Here is a 19,135-nt window from a genome sequence, read left to right as displayed (position 1 = left end):
ATACTCTTTCACATCGCATTTGAATCCTTAGCTTCCAGCGGCCACTGATACCACAGAGACCCAGCAGTGTGCAGTGGCTCCTTCATCTCCCGGGCCTCTAGATGCCTCCTATTACAGCCCCACATTTAAAAATAGCAGGGAAATGAGGGAAAATCATAAACCAGCTATAATAAAATTAGTGCTTGCGTGAAAGACTATTGCCAGAGAACAGCTTTTAGAAGGCCCAGTGCTGCCAGAAGGCCGCTGGGTGTTGGCAGTATCCAGAAGTCACTGGCCAGCACACTGAGACCCGAGCTGGGCGTTTTAGTAAAGATAGAGTGTCTTTTCTTCTTGATCATGCGTGTAAAGAGGTGTGTTTTAAGTAATAGGAAGTAGATCAGAAAAATATATTGTCACAATAAATAAATATTACTCTTTCTTGCCAACATAGAAAAATAGAAATTAAATAACTTTGAAGAAGAAATAATTAGTTTTTCTCAAAAAGACTGATAAGGGAAGGGTGTCCAAGAGCTAACATCTAAGAAACTAGATGCATTGATACAAAATGCCACCATAACAAAACCCCAACTCTTCATTCATCTGTAAGTGGGAAAAGAGCAGGAATTGGGCATGAAGGTATGGTGAGGATCATTGCATTTCTCATTAACTGCATACTTGTAGAAGATCTGGAATTCTCATTACAACTTGAAAGGAAAACTGATTCTTTTAGAATCAGATATTTTCAAACTAGAATGTCACAGAGCCTGCTCTGGTTCAATGGTTTTTGTGGCTAAGTATGCATTACCTTAGCTATTGGCTTTCATTCCCATATATGTCATTAACATAGATGAGTCTTGAACTCAGTCTGCCTTTCAAGGATGTGTTTCAGTAACCTGGATGGGAAGATTTTTTACCTAACTTCATGAATAGGTCTTTTAAAAGGACATTTGTGGTATTCACCCCGCCCTGTCTCTGCTGTTGAACTTGTAGCACTCCATTCCTGCACCTACTGCAGGCAGTAGTCTGGATTGCATTTCTTTGTAATAACCTTGTTTCTAGCAGCCTTGGAAAGAATGAGCTGGTGGATTTCAGTACTAATACTGTCATGTGGGCTATTCTGGTGAGTCACCCTCGGTTAAATCTAAAAAGTTGGATCGGCATTCAGAGCACTCATTTTAAGTAAACTCTTCACTAGGGCTGCAGGGGCCAGCCCATTAATCTGGTTCATATACTCCATTTGCTTTTTAATCTCTTGATTGTACAGAGTATGCATCTCCATTCTAAATGGGAAAAAAGAGGAGTCTGTTCTTGATGGTATACTGGCATCCCTTTAAGTTCATGTAAAGTAAAATACCTGATGTTAAACTTTGAAAATGTCATTAAAGGATTTCACCACAGCTGAGCAGCTCTAGTCCCAAAGGACTAGATCTCTGTCCTGTATCTTATATAGGAACGTGGGATATAAATCATTTTAGAGAGATTGCAAAAAACAATTACTGAAATCTTGAGCAAAGACATTTGAATTTAGAAACTATAATGATGTTATTGGCTTTACTCTATCTAGAGCAGTGGTTCTCAACCTTCTGGCCCTTTAAATACAGTTCCTCATGTTGTGACCCCCAACCATAAAATTATTTTCGTTGCTACTTCATAACTGTAATGTTGCTACTGTTATGAACCGTAATGTAAATATCTGATATGCAGGATGGTCTTAGGTGACCCCTGTGAAAGGGTTGTTCGACCGCCAAAGGGGTCGCGACCCACAGGTTGAGAACCGCTTATCTAGAGACTGCCTATTTCTGTTTAGGTACTACAGGTTTAACTCATGTGTGCTGATTGGGCAGCAGGATTAATAGTACTAGGTTAATATACATGATGATCTCCCTCTGAAGAACTCAACATATTTTATATGTCTCAGCACATTCACTATTTTGACTCTCAGACATCCTTGTTTTCTTCTTGATGTACTTTATTTCTCTTGGTGACAGAAAGAAGAGGACATAGGGAAAGGATCACAAGAAAGCAATGATTGGGTCTCCCGCCCACCAAATTTCAGATATTTTCCCTTGCCTTGTTCCCATTTGCTAAGTGTAATTTGCCCTGGCACCTAGCTGTTTTAGTGTCCTGAATAGCTATCAAAAGGAATGGATTTCCCAGCTTATAAAGTTTTTTCTAGATTGATATGCCAAGATTAGACTTTGGAATGCTGGAGAAGCCTTTCCAGGAACTAGAAATAGAAATCCAGCTGCTTTTTCTTCTCTCTAGAAACCAGTGTTTCTGTGTAGATTGCCAACAGCTTCTCTTTCAAGATATAGAATTAAAAATCATAGAAATTGGAAACAGGAAAGATATTGTAGGTCATTTAGCCTAGCATTTAGTACAATACTCTGCTAATCCCTCACATGCACATTGAAAGATAATTGTCTATTATACAAGATAATTGTCTCAAATGAATATAACTTGGTAACTCAATATCCTGGCCTTCTGATTTTGAGTTTAGAAGTAGTAAAATAGGAAAAGCCCCTTAGTTGATGCAACTCTATTAAAATCTGAATGCTTCAAAACCTTCATTCAAATACACACAACTCATGTCATCATTGAGGTGTTGTCATGTACTCAGTCATTCTGGTGGGGTTTGGCTTTTATAGAGTTAATGAGTCCACAAATTTCACATGCTTAATAATTGTGTATATCAGTTTTCTGTTGCTATAGGAATGCTGCATGATAAAACAATCACAAAACCACAGGGGTTTACAACAATACACATTTATTTTTGCTTACATATCTGTGGTCAAAACGAGGCTCAGTGGGACTTACATATTTGCAATTAGCTGAGGTTATCTGGGTGGTGGCTAGGTAGCTTCCCTGATCTTGTCCAGCCTCTCCCACGGATGTGAGACTCCCCCTGGGACAACTGTGGGTCACCCTGGGCATTCTCTAATTATGTAGACAGAGGGGCAAGTGCTTGGCAAGCTTCTGCTTGTATCACATTTGCTAACATCTTATTGGACTAAGCAATTGAACTTGACTTAGCCAGAGTCAGCACCACATCCTCAATAGGGGACGTGAAGAATTACAACTGTCAATGCAATCACTCTACCACAGTGTGATGGCTTAATTATCTCACAAATGAGCATGATCGAAAATGATACACCCAGGTTATAGATACCTTAATATGTATTATCTTCTATTTCATTCCTTTTGAGGAAGCAATGAACTTGTCCTCTAAAAAAAGGACAAAGGGTGACTAGAATCAGTTTACCTCGTACTTTCACATTTTTGTTTCCATTTAATTCCCACAAAAACCTACAAGAAGAATTACTTTAATAACTCTAATAATTATTGTTATCTCTGAAATATTTGGACTGCCTCACCTCTATCTGGGTACTATTGAAAAGTGATGAGAACTTTTAAAGGCCATTTCTACCCTAAGATTCTTATGATTCAGTGGTTACTACGTAGATTTTCTGAGTATATGTATCATTTACTATGTTATCTTGGCCAAAATGACTTTGACTTTTTGTTTCAACATTACTCTCTCTGCTATTTGTCTTGTTCCAAGAATTTTAAGGAACTTTTTAAATTTAAAATTTTATTTTTCAATTACAGTTTATAATCAATTTTATATTTTATTAGTTTCAGGTGTACAGCATAGTGGTTAGACAGTTATATAACTTACAAAGTGGTCCCCTGATATTTCAGGTACCCACCTGACACCATATGTAGTTATTGCAGTATTATTGGCTTTGTTTCCTATGCTTTACTTTATATCCCTGTTACTATTTTATGACTGCCGATTTGTACTTAATCCCTTCACCTTTTTCACCTAGTCCTCCAACCCCTCTTCTCTCTGGCAATCTATTAGTCTGTTTCTCTGTATCTGTGAGCCTGTTTTTATTTGTTTTTTATTTTGTTCTTCAGAGTCCACATATATGTGAAACCAAGAATTTTAAGTTGATAAATAAGTTGATGTAGGTCAGTTATCAACAACTTAGCATAGGAGATGATTTTTGAGTAGCGCTACTGGTCATTTAGCAAAACTGTGATATCATAACAATAGCTACTATTTATAAGCCTTTTACTAAGTCTCTCTTGTATCCCACGGGATACATGCAGTTTCTCCTCTCATCCGTACAGGAAGCCACAGAAGTAGGGAATATCATCTCTGCTTTGCAGATATGAAAATTCAGGTTCCTTCCATGAGGAAACATTTCAGTAGGTGATCTGGTACCCACCTCTTCTCATTTCTTTCTTCCACAAAGACTGATTGGGAGGGAGTGAATGAGCAATAAGCCATTTGAAAAGCTATAGTTACTAGTTCCTCATGTATGCCAAAAAATATCAAAGGGTGGACATGTGGTATGCGTGAACTCACAAAAGACACTTGCTTGAAATTATAATTGAGCAATACATCAGTTTTTCAGTTCCATTAATTGTGTAATTTGTGCAAGTTGCTAATAATGATTTCTCAAAGTCACATTTTAAATATGGGCACAGGATATATAGATGTATGTTGAACCATTTCTTTTAGGCTATTAGTGAAATATCTGTTGCAGATTCTATTTTACAAATACTATGTGTTTACATATTATCTTATTTTTAAGAGGCTCATGGATAAAGTAGATTATCTTATTGAAATCACCATTTTGTAGGTAAAAAAAAGAATATTGGTGGTTTCATATGTTTTGACTTAATATTCAGTACTGTTATCTGTGAGAGAAAATGAGGAATCACTCAGAAGTCACTAGAGATATTTTCATCCTAGACCTTGTTCTTAAACTTCAAACCCATATTTCTGACTTCCTTCCCTTCAACTCTACCAGCGTGTGTCATAGGCACCTTCAGTTCATCAGGTCTGAGCCCAAGCTCTTCATCTCTTCTCCCTCCTTTGTGATCTCTCCGATTCTCCTGGCTCCCGTGATGCCCGTGGCAGACACCTGGCAGTCATGCTAGCCTCTCACATCCTTCACAGTGAAGGCAGTCTTCAGGCCCTAGCCAAGCTGACACGCACAAGCGCACACAGGTTGATATACATCATACATGTGCAATATATGTGTATCTGTTTATAGCTTTTAAATATCTTTTGTTCTCCTTTCCAAGAAACCTTCATCATCTTCCCCTGAACACATTTAATTATTATTTTTTTGCTTATTTCTATGTTGTTCCACAAATGATGGAAGGCACAACAATCTCTGAGTTAGTCCTTTTGCCTACCCACTCTCTCCTTTTGACCCATTTCCCCTAAGACTTCAGAGCAGAATTTCAAAGTGCAAATCTACCAGTGACTCACCACAAATCAAAGTCTAACCTCATTAGCCCTGGCCCTTCCTGATTCAGCTCCTAATTGCCTTTCCAGGACCATTTCCGACTATTCTGTTGGTGGATCCTCTCTTCTAGCCGGAACTAACCTCCTACTCTTTTGTCCTGAGATCAAGCCTTAGATTAAATCTTCATCCTCTCTGCTCAGCGTTCCCTAAATGCTGCGTCAACATGATCTCTTGCCAGATAGACTCCGAGAAGGGTTTAATGAAAAACATTATGTACCCCAGGTTCATTGATCTATCAACATCACTCCATTAAGTATACAAAGTACTACATTCTTTTATCTGTTTTGTTCCACATGTAAATAAAAATTGACACAGGACTTACTGAGTAGTGTAGATATAGGAAAGTAGGATGATTATATGAAATAAAAGACAGACTGCATCTGTATGTGGTAAAACTATACCAGTTCAGAATTGAATGTTCTTTTTAAAGAAAAAGTAATGTACATATTTTTTATTTTTTTGGCTTACTATTCATTTTTGTGTCACTAGCCATGAGATATTTATTTCAGACTATTTTATATATAATGTATTGTCATATGTGAAGCACAAATGTAATAGATTTATTATTTAAACAAATTTAAATTGAGATACAATTGACATATAAATGATATTAAGTTCAGGTATACACGTAATGATTTAATATTTGTATACAGGTTGGGGCAAAAGTAGGTTTACAGTTGTTCATATGTAAAAAATACAATAATTAATAAACAATACAAGAATAAACTCTGTTTTGTAAGCTCACAACTATAAATCTACTTTTGCCCTACCCTGTATATTTTGAAATGATCACCATAATCAGTCTATTAACATTCATCACTATACATTTATACAATTTTTTGAATGATGAGAACTTGTAAGATTTGCTCGCTTAGCAACTTTCAAATATGCAATACAGAATTATTAACTATTGTCACATTACATCCCCATGACTTATTTATTTTATAATTGTAAGTTTGCATTATTTTGTCCATCCCCCACCTCCCACCTCTGGCAACCAGTCTGTTCTCTGTATCTATAAGCTTGCTTTTGTTGTTTTTAGAGTCCACATATAAATGGAATCGTATAGTATTTTTCTTCTCTATCTGACTTATTTTACTTAGCATAACACCCTCAAATTCCATCTATGTTGTCAGAAATGGGAAGATTTCATTCTTTTTTATATGACATATATTCCATTGTACATTCCATATCTTTCTCTGGAGACTCATCTATCAATGGGTATTAGGTTGTTTCCATTATCATGGCTATTGTAAATAATGCTGCAGTGAATATAGGGGGTGCATATATCTTTTCAAATTAATGTTTTTGTGTTATTTGGATAAATAGCCAGAGGTGAGATTGCTGAATAACAAGGTAGTTATATTTTTAATTTTTTGAAGCCCCTTCATACTGTTTTCCATAGTGGCTAATGTTTGGTCAGTCCCTGCCTTAGGACTTAACAGTGATTTGTATATAACATATGACTCCTTGGAATCCGTAGCAAATGGCATTGTTATGCCTACATCTGTTAGTCTAGGTCTCTTCATTAAGACTGATTTTATTCTATACATACTTTTAACTTTAAGAAGGAAAATCTCATAGTTATTTGTATCAAAAATGAAGCTATAGAAATAGGCTATTAGTTTATATTAAGTTTCAGTGACTAAAAGATATTTTGGATATATGAGACTTACTTGCGATACTTTGATATGGATAACGGAAGATCAAAGAAATTGGATAATGAATGTATTGCTTTGAAAAATGTAACTTTAATTTAGCCTTGCTGCAGTGTGGAAAACTCTATTTTTCTAGTTTAGTGGCTCAGAACTATTGTTTATATAAAATCTAATTTACAAAGTCAGTAGCTGAGATAAACATTTGTGTCAGATACAAATGGCTGCAGGGTTGTATTAGTTGTAATAGTTCAAGCTGTGGAACTACCCTGATGTGACAAATAAGAGCCACTGGGGGCTCTCTGCTCGAATGATGACGTGGACGTTGACTTTTGCCTCCTCTCACAGTATGCGGAGGGAGATTTTAGCCCTGATTTTGCTTCCAAGTACTGATTTCCTTCTCGTTGTTATTATTTCACTGTAGTAAGAGAGGGAAAGAATAAATATCTAAAGCCTGAAGCTGTTTTATCTGTTTTTCACATCAAAATTTGTTGATCCCATGTAATATAAGTTTAGTTAGAAATCTTCTGTTAAAATATTTCTGATACAGAATCTTAGAATATTAGATCTCAAAGGACCTTAAAGATCATCTAGCCCAGTGTTTTCTGGACTGAGTTCTAACTGTATTTTGTAAGATGTTAGAAGGTGTTCCAATAATAAAAGGGTTTTATGGGCATAGTAAGTGTCTGATATCCAGGGCTAAAAAGGAAGCTTAGTAGGCTTCTTCCTGTAGGAGTTCTCAGAGTTTTAAATGTGCTAAGGTGCTTTGTTAATCATAAAGGGATTAAATAGAGGGGTTATATAAGTAGGGAGAGTGACTCAAATTTATTGGAATTCTTCTTATGTGGAAAACATATTAACATCTATTAGAAGGATCCAGTTAAAATAGTAACACAGAATATGCCTCTTTGCTGCTCAGAACCATGGATACAGGTTCCCAGCTCACAAAGAATAAAAGCCAGAGTTCTTTTTAAAAATCTTATTTATTTATTATTTTATTTATTTATTATTTTATTGAATTTATTGGGGTGGCATTGCTTAATAAAATTATACTGGTTTCAGGTATTCAATTTTGCAACACATCATCTGTATATTGTATTGTGTGTTTACCATCCAGAGTCACAACTCTTTCCATCACCATTTATTCCCCCTTTACCTTCTCTTACCCCCCCCCCCCCCCCCCCCCCTCTTCCCTCTGACAACAGCATAGTATAGACCAGGGGTGGGCAAACTTTTTGACTCGAGGGCCACAATGGGTTCTTAAACTGGACCGGAGGGCCGGAACAAAAGCATGGATGGAGTGTTTGTGTGAACTAATATAAATTCAAAGTAAACATCATTAGTTTTATTCATTTCAAACAGGCCGGATCCGGCCCTCGGGCCGTAGTTTGCCCACGGCTGGTATAGACTAATGGATACAGAGAACAGACTGACAGTTGTCAGAGGGGAAGAGGAAGGAGGCTGGGTGAGAACAGTGAAGGGATTAACCACAGAAAAAAAAAAGAAAGACTCATGGACCCAGACAAAGCCAGGGTGCTTACCGAGGCCTCCAAGACCCTTCAAGGTTTGAGCTTCTGACACTCTAACCTTTCTTGCTACTCCCTTCCCTGCTACAGGCACACTGGACCTTCTCAGTGAGGCCTTCTAGGATTATCCCATTGCCAGTATTCTCTGTCCCCTTCACTGCTCTTTTTCTCCATAGCACACAATGTCTTCCATTATACTAACTCCATCGTTGCCTTATTTAAGTTTTTTTGTCTGTTTCCTCCTACTGGAGTGTTGTTCAATGACAACAGAATTTTTGTGTATTTTGTTCTCTGTTGTACCCCTAGCATCTAGAATACTGCTTCACACATAGTAGAAACTCAACAACTGTTTGTTAAATGAGCTAATTGTCCTTGAGAGAAATCAAGAGTCTATATTAGGGTAATATTCCTGAGACTTGGAAGAAGGTACAGATTTTTATCACCTCCATCCTGAGTGGAGGAGGAGAGGCACAGCAGAGCTGGAGGGTCCTCTCTGGGAAGTCCCTGTGAGGAAACAGTCATGTTATGATCTTGTATCGTGAATGTGGTGACGTTTTCCTTTATAGGACCGAGGGTGAGAAGGGGAAGTAGGAGGAAATTAGGTCTGAGGATTAGAAATACGAGTAGGTGGTATTGCTCATCTTACTGTGCTACACTGTCCTGTAATCACAACCGGTGTCACATGAAAGGACAAAGGCAGCCCTCTGGTGTGGTCTGACAGCAAACCCTTACTCTAAGCTGATTTGGTCCTGAGTCCAGGAAACACTGGCCTGTCATTCTTTTAGCATGTATTTACAGTACACCAAGTCATGCCAAACAAGGTAGACAAGGAACAGTTTTATTTGAGGCATGTTATTTCTCCAGTGACAGATTTTAGTGTGTGTGTGTGTGTGTGTGTGTGTGTGTTTTAAAGAAAAACCAAACAGGCTTGATTCACTTTATTTTTCTTGTATAAAGTTATGTGGTGGCCAGAGCTGAAGCCCAGGTCCTCTGCACAGAAACTCTAGTGTGGGTCTTTGTACAAGATGGCCAATGAATTCCTCATAGGGACACTTGGTGAACATGGTCTTTTTCCAGAGGTTGGGAGTGAGATAGCTATAGGTCTTAGATATGACATCAGAGGTGGCCTTGGTGAAGTTACCTAAAGTGGCAATGCAGCCCCTGGCTGAAGTGTAGCAGTTGTTGATTCTGGCCATTGTCAGCAACTTCATGGGCACAGAGGCTGACACGATGCCAGTGCCCCTCGGGGCAGGGATGAGGTGCACAGCACAGCGCCACAGTGGCCAGTCACCTTGCAAGGGACAGTCTGGGGCTTGCTGATCTTGTTCCCCCAGCAGCCTCACCCCACAGGGACAATAGAGAGCTCGGCCAGGATGAAGGCCCATCAGATGGCAATGGTACTTTTTTGGAGCACTTAACACCCAGACCAACATGTCCATTGTAGTGCCACTGGTGACAAATGCCTTGGACTGGGTCTCCAGCCAATGTGGGTCTGCATTTGCACAGGAATAATCAAAATCTTATCCTTAAGGGATGCCCCCAGGAAAAAGTCAATGATCTCAGATTTCTGATGGGGAGGGAGAAGAGATAGATCTCCTCCAGGGACTTGATCTTCATGTCCTTGACCAGATGGCCCAGTTTGGTGATGGGAATCCATGCCTTGTCCTGGACCTTGCCTCGCAAGCTTTGCAGCCTCAGCCTGGGCCAGAACCTGGCCACGACCTGGCCTCCATTGCAGAATCTCCCACGGAAGCCCCTGCGGTCTCCCATTCCAGGGCCCCCGGGGCCTCCTCGCCCTCCCACAGCACCTGCGCCATCTGCCATTTGGTGCTTCCTCAGAGAGGAAGTGTTCTGTTTTGTTTTGAAAAGCTTGTTCACTTGGTTTCAGGATTTTGATATAATTTCACTTTTTATTTTCCAAATCCATCATGTTAAAAATGAATTCCTTTTTTGTTTTTCAAAAAACAATAAAAGGCAAGGTTGGAGACTCAGTGCTATAATAATAATTCTAGTTCTGGCCCCAAAGAAATAGACTTTTATGTTTTAGCTGTCTGGCTTGTTGGGATTCCTATCACATATTTATAAAAAAGAAATAAGAGAAAACTTTTAACCCTATTCTTTTCCAGATGGGTAAAATACACAACTTTTGTTTCCTTAGCTAACGAGAATGGATAGTGTCCTGGAGAATTAGTCCATAATTTGTCCCCTTTAATGCAAAATGTTATAATACAAAACCACAACTACTAATTTTCCACTTCTACTCCTGCTTCATAAAAAGAGAATTGTTTAGAGGTATGTTTATGTCCCGTGAGATTATGCTTTAGGGCATGATTGCCCTAAACAAAGCACAAGCTCTACGATTCCTAATAAATTATTACATCTTCCACATCTGTTCTTGTCTTTTCTCTGAAGCATTCATCCAAGAGAACACAGCATTAACTGCAAGTACCAGAATCGTGGGAAGACGTTTTGCTGATAAATGCATTGACAGTTGATTTGTTGTGATTAGAGGAAAACCTCAGTGGTAGAGGGCTTGGGGCTAAAAACTGACTTTCTTTCTCTTCTGCCAGACAGTGTCTCCTTCTGCCCATTCCCCCTTTCCTTGTGCTTTCCTCTTGAGAGAAATCATGTGACCCTGTCACTACAGTTTTTAATGCCAAATATCTAAGTGTCTTTAAAATGCAGCACAACACTTTTAAAGGCAAATAGTGAAGTAGTTTCATCTGACATTTCCATTATAACTGCTCTTAGTGGATTCTAGACATCATACATAAAGGTGGTGAGCTGATTCTTTTTTTAAAAAAAATCATGATGCAAACCCATTGAGCTGTCTTTTCATATTTGGTGCTCCATCCATTGAACATGCAACACATTTTTTTTCTTAGAAATGTGATTTGATCAGAGAATATCTATAATAGTCTGGACTAGATTTTTCTAGCGTTTGTCTTATATTTTAGAGACACAGCCATTTCTCATAGTTTTGTGACATACCTATGTATTGCTGAACTAACATCAATTGCTTTGTTATCTCTAGAATTGTGAATCCAAACTGGAAAAAAACCCCACACAAATGTTAAGTTGCCATCATTACTGTCAAATTGTTCTTTCATATAGAAGTTAAAATTGTATTCTCAGACTTTGTATACACTATTTGTTTTTAAATCTTAGAAGTTTTTTTTTGTTAATCCTCACCCCAGGATATTTTTCCATTGATTTCTAGAGAGAGTGGAAGGGAGGGGGAGAGACAGAGACAGAGAAACATCGATGTGAGAAAGACACATCGATTGGCCATACAGCCTGCAACCGAGGTACGTGCCCTTGACTGGAATTGAACCCGTGACCCTTCAGTCCGAGGGCCAACACTCTGTCCACTGAGCTAAACCCGTTAGGGCTAAGTCTTAAAAGTTTTATTAAATTTATTTTTACTCATGCATTAAATATTTAATGAATACCTATTATGAGCTATAGAATAGTGTATAATGATTTCAATGCAGTTGGTGATCAATCAGCCAATGTGTTTCTAAAACCAATAGCTGAACCATGTAACTAATAACTTCTGTTGGGGAGGAACAGAGGGGCAGAACATTGATCTGGGCGTGTTGGATGAGTTAACTACCATCACATCTGTCCCTCTAGTCAGGCTCTGCTAGAGGATAGTGCCAGGTCTTTGGTGGCTTTGAACACAAACCTGCGTTTCCCCTAATGTCCACATCTTTAAAAGACTCCAGCAGTGCTCATGGAGATGAAACTGGCAATATAAAATGAGGGGAAAATAGATCCCAGCATTAAACTTATTGCAAATGAAAATTTTTTTTTCTGGTTTCAGCTATTTTCATTTAGATAAGCTTCTAGGAAGATGAGACAACACCATCTGCATTTATGGGTTTAATCATGGCAGTTACAACTTAACTACCTGGCTTCAGTATTGTGGAGAGACATACACCATCATCCGCCTCTTCCCCTCCTTTCTTGATTTTGCAGCCATTCTCAACTCAGTACATTTTAATAGTTGGGTATAAAATCGCAGGTGTGGCATGTTTAAATAATTGAAGACTTCATCATCTTATTTTTCAAGTGATATACTGAAGCTCTGTTTTTGTGAGGGAGTTGTAGCTGATCTTAACCAATGTCTCTAGCTACTCTGGGTAATGGGACAGGAGTTGTTGAAAATCTGTTGGAATTGCTCTATCAAATGATTTGAAGCAAAAGATAGAAATGAAATTACTCCAATGTTGGCCTAGGGCTTTTCTGGAAAGAGTTGTAGCATGTTACCATGTAACTTCCTCATGTGCACATATTATGATTCTGAATATTTTATGCCTCTTTTTGAGTTGTGTTCTCATTGCATATAGTACAGTTTAATTTCCTCCTCTTAAAAAAAAGAGTAACTGAGTGGAAAATGTCTTATAGCTAATAACCATTTGTTTTGGTGGTCTAGGAGAAATGCTGATGGTCCTGGTGTGAACTTTGGTTTTAATAACACTGAATATGTAATAATGAGAGAGAGAGAGAGAATGAGAATATCTTTTTGATCAGGGAATTTTTTAAATGGATAGTGGAATGGAACCACTATCTCATAGCCCTTTTCATATTTCAAAGCATGCATTTTCTCATGTTTTAATATTGGTTAGGATAAATATTATTATCCCATACTTAGACTGTGTACACAGCTCAAAAAAGGTTAAATAAATGGTTAAGATTGCTCAATTAATTATTAATCATATGCCGCCATATATTTGTGAATCATTTTGCATTTTAGTTAGTAATGAACACATATTATATTTTTGTTTATTTTAACAGTGTGAGTCAGGTATGGAGTCCAGCTCTCTCATTCCCATCTATTCTTCTAAACCTGGTGTTGGCAAACTTTTTCAGAAAAGGATCAGGTGGTAAATACTAGTACTTTAGGGTTTTGGGGCCAGATAGTTGTAATTACACACCTCTGCTATGGTAGCATGTGAAGACAGTCATAGATAATAAATGAATGGTTATGGCTATATTCCAATAAAACTTTCTTTTTTTCCCAAAAATAGGTGGTGGGTGGGATTTGGCTAACCCTTTCACTAAACCAATAGCTTCTAAACTTCTCCTTACTAAAGGGCCTTTTATGGTTTCCATCTGTGAATCTTCCAGTCCTCCATGTTTTGAAAGTTGGACTTTCAAACACACCCAATATTGAATAGTAATGAGTTCACTCTCTCACACTGAAATGATCAGTATGAATAATCATGTGACTGGACTGTGCTGATGGAATTCCAGGCACAGCAAGGAAACGTGACGTGTAGTTAGACTGCATAGTTTACAGTTTCCTAGAGGCTTTTGAAATCTTGAAAATAGTTTATGAATCTCCACGACTTGTCTTCCAGGACCATGATTTGCCATTACTTACATTAGACACCCTCTTATGTGTAGAATTAACTTCCTAGTTGAGTGTTAATTGAAGTGTTACAATTAAGTGGCTGGGAGTCCTCATTTTAATCTTGAGTAAAACCTCAAAGATGCTGCTCTGAGGATAGAGAATTGGTCTCAACATGAAATAGCGAGTGAGAGGCTGGTCTTCAGGCCTGACCTCTGAGGTAATGTCTCGGAACTGAGTTTTCAATAAAATAGATAAAGGATTTTTATTAAGTTTCCTGAGCTGGAAACACATCCATCCTCTCATTTTGCTGGACAATGTGTTTACCATTAAGGGCCTGCCAGCCTCGGTAAGAGCTCAGGGCAGCCATGGAGGGCATGTAACCCTGCCGCAGGGGAAGTGAAGCTTGGCTGAATCCCAGTTGCATCACAAGTCCTGGCGGAGGGGCTGCCCTTTTGCCCTTGTCCTGGGGAAATTCATCAGTTCCTAGAGCTGCTAGAGATTGTACGACATTATCTCATCCAGCCCTCTGACTCCAAGTAGGAATTGACTTAAATTATCTCTGGCAAAGGAGAATGTCTTCATGTACTACTTGTATAATTCAAAATTAATCGTAAAGATGTATTTTTTAAAATTACCTGTGGGAGATTTTGTTCTACCTACTCCTACAATCTGCAGGGATGGTGAGTCACCTTGCTAACCTATAGGAAGTAATGATAATAAAGATAATTAGAGCTTACAAATTTTTGAGCATTATCTATGCAGATACTGAAGTAAAAACTTTCTATGCAGTCACTTATTTAATTCTCACAGCTATCCAGTGGGGCAGACACTGTTCTTGTCTTCATTTCGCAAATGAGAAAACTCAGGGTTAGAGCTCCCAAGTGGCGGAGTTGGGATTTGAAACCAGGGTTTGTCTCATTTCACAAGCTGTGCTCTCAACCTCTGTGTTATTCTGCCTTCACTAGTTATGGTACTTGGTTTGTTTTCTAATTGTGTGTTTCTTCTGGGAATAAATAATTAGGCTATATAAATAATTATACGATGCAGTGTAAATGGAAGGATTTGGGGGATTAAGGAATTAATGTTATTCTTATAAATCCTACCTAGTATTAATTAACATGTGCAGTACTTATGGTTGGAAGTATTTATTTATATGGTGTAAAAGTAAACAGTTTGCATAGTTCTGCATTTTCTCCCTTTGCCACATACCCCAAACTGCTTTAAGTTTTAGTTTTTTCTTACTATGTGGAAAAATAGAGAAGCTAGACTAGAGAATTATCAAGCCCTCGTGGAAAGAGTTAGGAAACATACTTACAAGAGAACTATGATTTGAAATAAAAGTGTGGACTTTTATTCTTGGCCCCATATGAGTTAGACGCTTCAGAGGTTTACAAGATATTTTGGGTAGGATCCTTTTTCTCTCCCTAAGCGAGCATCAGTGGAAACCAGACTCCAGTGTGGCTTAGTGGCTGTATATTAGGAAGGGCAGAGCTGCAACCAGAAAAATGGGATCACTCTTGAACTGAATAAAAAAAAATTACCTCTTTATTTGGTTAGTGCATATAACAAGGTATATATGGATTATCTTCACAATATTTTTGTAGTTGGCAGTGTTGAGAATTGTGTTCTGTTTTGAATTCGAATGTCCCCATAATTTAAGAGTACCTCTGGAATTAACTCTCATTTTTCCATGGCATATAAAAGTCTGAGAAAGTAGTAGAGATTAAAGTAAATTCAACCCCCAGCCTGGCCCCTGGTTTCCAGGCTGGCTACAGTGCGAACTGTCAGGGAGATAGATGGGGGCTCTAAGGTTTCCTGGAGTTTTCAGCCATGTGTGGGCACCACATGTGGTGTGTTCAGTGAATACAAATACAAGAACACATGCTGTTTCCATTAGGGACACTTCAGACCCCTCTCTGTCCCCAGCCTTACTGCAGAGTTGAATGGGTCATTTATCATAGGCCACTTACTGATACTGACTGGCGTTCAGGCCCTGCTATAAGTAAGCAGCAAAACAGTGTGACTTAGTTCTTTTAGAATGCTTACCGTATACTGATACTATTTCTTAACAGTTCACATGTTCATATGCAGAGAAGAAGCATTTAACTAGCTGCTTATAGAGTGGAATGTATTTAAAATGCAAATCTGACTATGTGTCTACCTTCCTTAAACCTTTCAATGAGTTATGAGAATCAAAATCATTCAAGACTGGGTCTGTCTTCTCTGCAGCCTCATCCCTTGCGATTACCTCTAGAAGGCTGAAATGCTGTTCGCTCTGCACATATATAAGTTTTGGCCTTCCCTTGACCTCTGCTTCTTTGCTCATTTTGTTGACAAGGCCTTTCTCTGCCTTCCTTGTCAAAGTAAAGCATCTCATTTTATAAGACCTAGGTCAGATATCACCTCCTCCAGCAAAGCCTTTCCTAGTTCTCTTTCCCCAGTCTGGGCTTGGCGTTTCCCTCTGAGTGCTCAGAGAATGGTGAGATGTCATCTGTCAAGGCAGCTCTTCCCTTACTGTATGGAAACAAGGTTTCTCTCTCATGGTGTGAGCAGCTTCATGTGCCCAGCCCAGTGCGTCTGGCAGGGAGGAGGCAACCACTTCAGATTCTTGAACTGAGTTGAACTGCCTTGTAAGCAACTCTGAGCCTCACTCAGGCCCAGTCACATATGATTCTCATTATATTCCTTATCCCAGTGCCTTACACACCCACACCATGAGAAAGTTCAAGCTGAAGAACTGGCCGACAGTGTGACTCCCTCAATTTTCCATGATCGAAGAGCCCAGATATACAAACCGTACAATCTGTTTTCCTACGTGAGTGTTGTCTCTGGTGGTCCTCCCAGGCACCTAGTAGCCACATCATCTATTGGTTGCATTTCGGAGAAAAATAGTCTCTTAGAAAGAGTGCCTGGTATCTTGATGATCTTATACAGTTCCCTGTTTTACTTGGCATAGCTACCCAGGGTCGGACAGATCTTGTCCTCAGCCAGGGCTCTCATAAAATTCCTCACTGCTTCAGTGTGTGATTGCGTGCTGTCCACTTTCAAGAAATGCATTTTCTTCCTAACCAGGTGCTGGGGTGTATGCAGAATGGTTTAAGAACTGTTTTCATTGAAGTATAGCACATCCTCACCTTTAATTCTATCTTATTATTTTTACTACTTTGCCATACTTGGTCTTTTTTCTTCTTGTTGTTTTTTAAAGAGGCCACATAGCACAATGAGAAAAATAGGAGCTTTGAAGTCTGAGACCTGGGGTGCAAGCTGAACTTCACCACTTCCTAGATTGTGATTGACTGGTGGCTTAATCCCTTTGAGCCTCAGTTTTCTCATTTGAAAAATGGGGATGGTTCCTATGTCATTAGGTTGGTGTGAGAATTCACTGAGATAATTTACTCACATAAAGTGCCAAATACTTGGATCGCTGTGATCATTACCACGTGCAACTAGGCTGGGGTCTATTGGGGATATAAAGTACTGACACTTGAAACAAGTAGGTAGCAGTTACATGGTATAATATGGAAGGTGACAAGATTAGCTCCTCGAAGAATCACAGAATGTTTAAAGACCAGAAAAGAGCCTTAGAGGCTATCTAGTTTGACCCTCTCCCCTGAAAAACAAGGTTTAAGTTCCGACTAATCATTATCTGTATCACCCAGATTCACTTCCTTATCTGTAAAAACAGGGGAAATCATGAATATGTATTTCTCTACTTCGTAGAAGTGGCTTACGGGTGTAATGAAGTCATTACTATGTGCTAGCAAATAGTATTTGTATAACTGTAATTCTGATTAATAGGAGATACAGAATCTTCCTACTGAATTTTGGTTTTATATTAAGTATAGTTGAAGCCTATGATTTTTCCCCCTCATGAATCATGGAAAACTGTTAAAATAGTTATTCAGTTCTCATACATCTGTTAAAGAAAATTTCTGCTTCTGAACATTATCGAAACCCCAAAGGGAAGCTACTGTTCCCTGCCATTTGTGAGTGTAAGCATGACTTCAGAAAAACAACTTTCCACAACATAAAAATGAAGTTTTGGCCTGCTTTCCCTTTCTACATTCTGCTCCAGCGAGCTCTAAGGGCATCTGAATGATAACTGCTTTCTCTCCGTACATAATGTCTCCACTTGAACTTATCTTGCTTTTAGGCATGGCACGAGCAACATCAGGCTGGGCACTCTCAGTAGGCCTCCTCCTAGGTGTGTGGGGACAGGCAGCTAGATCACTTTCACTTCACTGAGCTGTGAAATTGACACCAAATTGTGCCATTAGCTTATTTCTGAAGGGTACGTTGTGCTGGATGGTCTCTTCCTGCGAGCATGGTACATGAAAAAAAATGACAAGATAAAAATGTCCCATAAATGAACACGAGTGAGGAAATTTAGATGTAATTTGTCATGAGTTAAAACATTGAATAATGTATCAAGAGCCCCTGGAAGCAGAAGTGCTTCGAATTCAGAGCATGTATTTAGTACTTGGGGAAAAGAAAATGTAGAGCTTTGGGTTTCTCTTTTGAAGATCTTGAAGATTTTCATCTGCCTTCTTTATACCCTGCTAGCAAGAGAACAATCTTTTTTTGCAATCAATTAAGTCATCCAATAGCACTTATCTATATGTTCACTGATTTAGGTGTAGTGGTGTGTTTATGTTGAGCCTTTTCCCTCCCCATAATTAAGTCCTTCTTTGTCTACCCTTTGATTAGAAAATCGAGATAACTTCTTTCTCAGTAAAATCTTCCCCCTAGGTATAGTTGAAAGGTGCTGGAGAGTAACTGTAAATGTGGTGGTTGGAAGAGATTTCTCTGAATGGACTCCACATCATCCTGTGAGAGCATTCTGCATGGTGCTGTTCTTTATCGAGCATTTGTGCTTTCTGTTTGCTCCTCTCCCAGATGTCCACTTAGCTCACTCATCTCCTTCAGGCTTTTACTCAAACCTACTCCAAACCTACCTGTCTGCCTTCTCTGCTTTGTTCTCCCCTCAGAACTATTGCTGTCTAACTTATTGCCATGTTTACTGCTTCTTGACACATGATATATTTTACAATTTAACACATCTGAAATTGGGGGTGTCTAACAACCAAGGACATCTTTAATTCTGAAAAATATGTATATTAATATCTTCATTTTATTTTTCTCACCGCTGGAATATAAGCTCCATGTGGCAAAGAGTTCTATTTATGTTGTGCATTCTGTATCTCTAGCGCCTACAACTGCCTGTCACAAAATAGGTACTCAGTTAATACTTGTTGAATGAACTGTCTAGCTTCAAGGGACTAGGGGGGA

At 38.7% G+C, this 19,135-nt stretch overlaps 1 protein-coding gene and 1 pseudogene across 1 annotated transcript in view; one reads left to right on the top strand and one right to left on the bottom strand.

The window, feature by feature from the left end:
• Positions 1 to 19,135, top strand: part of TTC28 (tetratricopeptide repeat domain 28) — a 300,310-nt gene that overhangs the window by 114,079 nt on the left and 167,096 nt on the right. The window lies entirely within an intron of this gene.
• On the bottom strand, positions 9,445 to 10,311 carry LOC138997913 (small ribosomal subunit protein uS5 pseudogene; annotated as a pseudogene).

This window comes from Myotis yumanensis, unplaced genomic scaffold (genome assembly GCF_028538775.1).
Source record: "Myotis yumanensis isolate MYYU_CA2020_CCGP unplaced genomic scaffold, mMyoYum1.0.hap1 SCAF_19, whole genome shotgun sequence".
NCBI classification, from domain to species: Eukaryota; Metazoa; Chordata; class Mammalia; order Chiroptera; family Vespertilionidae; genus Myotis; species Myotis yumanensis.
This window is presented reverse-complemented; position numbering and strand designations above follow the sequence as displayed.